The sequence below is a fragment of the Daphnia pulicaria genome, chromosome 6 (assembly GCF_021234035.1).
Source record: "Daphnia pulicaria isolate SC F1-1A chromosome 6, SC_F0-13Bv2, whole genome shotgun sequence".
Lineage (NCBI taxonomy): Eukaryota > Metazoa > Arthropoda > Branchiopoda > Diplostraca > Daphniidae > Daphnia > Daphnia pulicaria.
The window spans coordinates 16,331,307-16,336,958 of NC_060918.1; the positions used below are offsets into that span (position 1 = coordinate 16,331,307).

Below are 5,652 nucleotides of genomic sequence, written 5' to 3' on the forward strand. Positions count from 1 at the left end.
GAAAAACCTAAAACACAAGGTAAGGGAAAAATATAAATTAGTAGGAATCTTGTAACTTAACTGTTGTTTTAATTTCAGGGTTTCAAAATTCGTGATAACTGACTTCCCCTCAAGTGAAAGTCCAAATCCACCATGTAACCCCGATGATGGCTTTATTTTCTTCGCACTCTTTTCATTCTTTATTTTATTAATTAATTTAAGAAGTTACAAACCATTGAGAAAGTTTCCGGATCCTCTCCCTTTTGTTATTTGCTTTTTACTGGTCTCTCGGCGACGTGTTCATTCTTTCAATGTATTAAATGATATGTTGTCACAGCTGTAAACTCAGCTGGTTTCTTAATGTCTCTGAAGGGCGATTATGGGATGACCGTTTGAATTTTATGCAGTTAAAGTGTATGCATGCTCTCTCATAAGAGGGGTTTGCTAATAGCAAACAAATGTTTAGCTGTAGCCAAACAGTTGTGTTTACCCACAGGGGCTGAAACATGAAATGTTTGGAGAATATGACGAAACAGAAATGTTTTGTCATAAACCACCCAAAGTGGTTCAAGGTAGGTTAGAGGGTAATGGGAAGAAAAGAAAGGTGTTAGCACAAATTGAAGGTGAACATCCCCGTAATTCTTTTTAAATAATTTTTTTACCATATTTAAGCATTTTCCAATGCTCCATGTTGGGTAAAAAAATTATGTTTAAAATAATACGGGAACATGCTCAAAACTGTGATGTCCCATGTATAGCCCCATGTCCCACATTACCCCGCTCTCCCCAATTGTATTGTGCTCAATTAACACATTTAAAATTTAAAACTGATATCATGTAATTATGCTAATTTATACGAATGATGTTACGGGTCGACCCAAAAAATACATCCCATGGACGCCTGTTTGAACTAATATATAGTATAGAGAGTGACCAAAATAAAACATTCTATGGACGTTAGTTTCAAATATCCCACGGACGTTCATTTCATCCATCCTATGAACGTTCCCTTCGGACATCCTGTGGATGTTCACGTTTGACGTCCATGTGAGAGGACATTAGTATATCCTGTAAAAATCCATAGGACGTCCAACTGGGATATCCAACTGGATCGGAGCTGACATCCATAGTATATCCAATGGGTATATCTGTGCTAGCAGGGGAAGAGCTAATCCTTTCCCAAAAGAAATTTTGATTTGGCAACGCTTTCCCCTCCCTCTCTGGTTAAGCTCGGCAGACGGCCCTTCTTAAGTCTAGTATATAAATGTTTCTTTATATCGCTCTCCGGCTTCTCTTTTTTTTTTTTTTTGGAGGGGGGGGGGGGGGGCGGTTTGACTTAGCAATTGAATTTAATTTCAGTTTGCAGACCTCATCTTCCTCCTGTAATAGTTAGACGGGAAATTAAAACAGCTTTTTCGTATTTATAGTCTTCATATTAGGCGAATCCTCTCAAGATAAAAATCATGTTTATCTGCTCAATATTTTCTATTTAGTCACAGGATATATGTTAAGAATGATTGTGGGAGGTAAAAAAATAACAGGATTGGAGTCTTTGACACCATTACAAGTTCAAGTTTTAACCACGAATAAAAACCCGATTTATCTACGTCACTTCAGGGATAATCTTCGATCGTCCAAGTAATTTTGTATTAAGAAAAATTAAGATCATTTCTTAGTCTACAAAAAAAATTTAATTAGAAAACTATATTTAGTTATTTCGAACACCACTTTCTTGTACCCATAATCAGATCTTCTTCCTCTAGAGCTGGATCAATACCACAAGCTTTGCGTCACTTTGCGTCCGGCCAAAAATCGAAGTAATAGTTTTTTTGACCGTGAGACGGTTAAATTCAAACTCTTTACGGGCTCTGTCAAACAGAACTTGATCTAAATAGAACAATTTGTTCACATTATTGATACATTTAAAAGACTATAACAATAAACCAACCCTATCATCATGACGAGACATTTCTGCTATAGCTTCGACAATCTTTTGCTGTGAAGAACCACTAGTCTCGTGATGAATGTGGTAATATAATAGAAGCCACTGCTCTTTAAAAAAATAGTTTTCATTCGTAACCAATCCCGGCCAATAGCCAGAAAGAACATACTCGGCTACAGTAGGGCTTCGAGATGCATTGCATTTTGTACATTCAATAACTGTGGAAAAGCAATCGAAACGTCCTAAAAACTAACACATCCTTTATTATTATGCATCCTAAAAATAATTCATAAACACATCCCATAACCAAGATGGTTGATTAAAGAGGTCCTGGTGTTGCTAGCTACTGATTGAATACACCCAATCCCAAAGCAATTCTCGCATCTGTCGGGAACCAACATTGGCAATGGAACTTCTGAAATACAAGTAGAAAAATATACATGATTAATACAATTAATAGACTAGAATGACAACTAAATGAAAACTACTATAATACTCAGAGTTTCTAAGTTCCCCTCATTTGTCAGGAACTCGGTGAGTTGAAGCGAATGAAGGAAGTTGTTATCTTCACATTTCCGCTGATGAGTGACTTAATTAGTATGAATGGTTTTGTCACCATTTGAACAGAGGTTGTATCTGCAAGTTTTACACCGTACAAATACCTGGTTAAGGCACAGTGAGAACAAAGCACCCTTGTTTATATAATAGCCTTCCACCTTGTATCCTATGCTTCCATACGATTTTACCATGTAGTTTGCGATGATTGATAGTCAGCTCTAGATGCCATTGATTTCACTGTAGGAACATCATCGACTACCATCTCCTCAATATTTCCTGTAAAATTTTTAAACATTTAGATACATTCTTGAATGAATTGAATTGTTTTATTTTATACCATTGAAGGAATCTGAACCACTACTGGCTGGTGGACAAGACTGAGCCCGTTGGGTAGCAGCCTAGTCAGAGCAGCCTTTAAAAAAAGGCAAAAGAAAGTTCAAACTTATTTTTTAAAAGTAGCAACGTATTTGGAACGCGAAGAAAGTAAACAGCAATTCAATATGGGCAATATTTGAAGGGTTTCTGAGTACAACATGTCAAAATCGGAATCACTGTTTAGTTAAATACATAACTTCTTGTTAGTGTTTCGTGAAGTTTCTCCAATCTTCAAAAAGGAAAACTACAAATTACAAATGAGGGCGGAATAATCCACATCCGTCGCTGCCACTGCACACAAGTCGTCAAGCAGGGGGTCTGGTTACTGCGCTATATTCTTTTCGGTGTCCGACTCCTCCTCCGCACCATGACGTCGCATGACTGCCAGCTGTTACGTGACAACCCGACGAGCGAAAGACAGTGGTTCCGGATTGGTGGCCTCTTCGTATGGTCCCAGTTCTGGATCTGTGCCCTGATGCATGCTCTCGCCCTTTGCACCGTTCGGTCGTAAAAACGAACGGAGACGGGCGCTCTTTAAATCACTGGAGCTTCGGGTTCTCAACGACGTCTAGGTTGTACTTGTCAAGGACAGTGACGAGTGACTGATGATCCACGATCAACCAGAACATAGGCAAACCGAGCAGATGCTATCTGCACTTAAGCATCGTTGACTTCAACCCGGACTGGTCTCCATGAGCCTGAAGTAATCCACAGCAACATGTGAAAATGGAGGCGAGTAGGAATTTAGACGAGATTCCGGAAGATCTCCCATCGTGCTGCTGGAACTGCTCTCTCTTGAATACAAGAAGGACACATTCGACGGATTTTCTTGGCTACTTCTCTCCCTCGGAAAAAGCAGAAGTGCTGTCGGAGCTTAGCAAAAAGCTAGGTAATCTGTCCCAGAATGATGCATTTGCTTGTGAAGAATTTGGACGACATTTTCGGTCAAAGGATGTTTGGTGGGTAATAAAGGAGGATGACGAGAGCCATACGGTAGTTTCGGTCGTCCGATTCGGCGTCCTAGACGCAGCATCTTCTCCAGCGATTTCCGGCTAAGAGATGGAGGAAGGAAGAAGGGTTTTTCCTTTCTTAAGTAGGCTTAGATCGTAAAAAGTCTCATCCAAGCATTGTTTTACAAATCCGAAAAAATTAGCTTCAAGTTTCAGTAGGGAAGAAAGATTAAATTCATCCGATTGAAACCCTGACCAGTCGAACGGGTTAGCGGCTGCTTGAATGTGGTATTGTTTTGTGTGTTTGAGCTAGGCCGTTGCAGCTGACCAAAGTAAATCCGTTGGCCAATCAGACTTGGATTTGAGAAGGAAGTCGGGGCCATTTTTCCAAAAATTTGGCCAAATCTCTTCTCCAAGGACTGAACGGGTCAATCTTCCAGGCAGGAAACACCATTCTTCAGTTTCCGTTAGAGTTTGAATCTCCCTAATCCGATTACACACAAAGACTTGATAGAACGACGTGGAGGCTTGGATCCAGTTTCGTACAGTGCCGCTATCCGTCCAGAAGAACCTTTAATGGTGAATCAGATTGGTAATACGGCTATGGACGGTGGCAGCGAACACGAAACAGAGTAGTGCCGCATTCAACTCTTATTTTGGTACTGATGAAGTTTTCTTGGGCGCTTGTTTGCTACTTGCCTTGACAATAGGATTAGAAAACGGCCGGAACAATAAGTGTTGCGGATATAAATGGCGGATGCATATGCTTCTTCCGAAGCGTCACAAAACACATTCATCTGGGAGTTGACTATTTTGGACTCTTCGCCGAAAAGGCAGCGGTAAATGGGAAACATGGACCAGTTCACGCATTGTCGTAAACCATGACGAGGGCCGTCTGTTTCTGTTGCCGTCTGCTGGATCAGACACCTTCAATCCTTTAACTCCTAACTCCCGGAACCGGACCTTTGCTTTCACAATGAGTGGTGCTGCTAATCCGAGGGGGTCGAAGACTCTGGCTACTTTGCTTGTAAGGCTAACGCGGGTGTTTTCTTCTTCCGCCAGGTGGTCGACTCTGAAACGTAGAGTGTCCTCTCGAATATTCCAAACGGCACCGAGCACCTTCTTTTGATCATTGTCAGTCCCAAGAAGATCAGATTTGTCTCGGATGGGTTTCTTTTCACGTTTCATCGCTTGTGTGAGTTCTTTGGAGTTCGAGATCCAATCTTGAAAATGCAGATCAGCTTCAACAAGTGCTTGCCTCACGATCGACGCCTCTTTTACTCCTTCGTCGACAAAGCGGCTGGATCGTTCTTAAATTCCACCTTTTAAATCGCCTGAAGGTGAGAAGCTCTCATTACGTCTCTCCGACCACAGAACTGCTTCATTCGAACTAAGGCTTCAATTTAGGCATCCTCACCTCTCCTAGACCATGGACGAGGTCGGCACCTTTGAAATGCCGCTTGAGTATGGCCAGCTTCTCACCAAGAAATTTTCCAGTATCATGTACAAGGGCGGTCTTCAAGTGGTGTGTTAGGTTGCTGAAGTCGACTAACTCAGCGCATCCAGCTGCTTCATCGGCTCTTAACTGGGATGATGCGAGTACTTCTTGACGACGATTGGCTTCAGATGAGGAAATCAAGTGTTCTTCTTCTGTTTCATCCTGCTCTCTGATGACAGATGTTGCCTCTCAATCTTCGGAAGTAGTCCTTAGCAGCTTGTGAAATCATTCCAACCTTCTCCACATAAGCCAAATGGACGCTGTCATGTCGTTCATATTCTTCCTCATCTTCAAGGGCAGCTACTGTAGTTCAGTCTACAGACGAGAATCTTGGACTAGTAGATCGTGGA

General features: G+C 41.4%; 1 long non-coding RNA gene across 1 annotated transcript; it reads right to left on the reverse strand.

The window, feature by feature from the left end:
- Positions 1–1,294: 1,294 nt before the first annotated feature.
- Positions 1,295–2,652, reverse strand: LOC124341931. Its single transcript, XR_006918671.1, has 2 exons — positions 2,418–2,652; positions 1,295–2,336 (listed from the first exon to the last, which is right to left on the reverse strand). It is a non-coding gene; the product is annotated as an uncharacterized LOC124341931 (long non-coding RNA).
- Between the last annotated feature and the right edge of the window lie 3,000 nt (positions 2,653–5,652).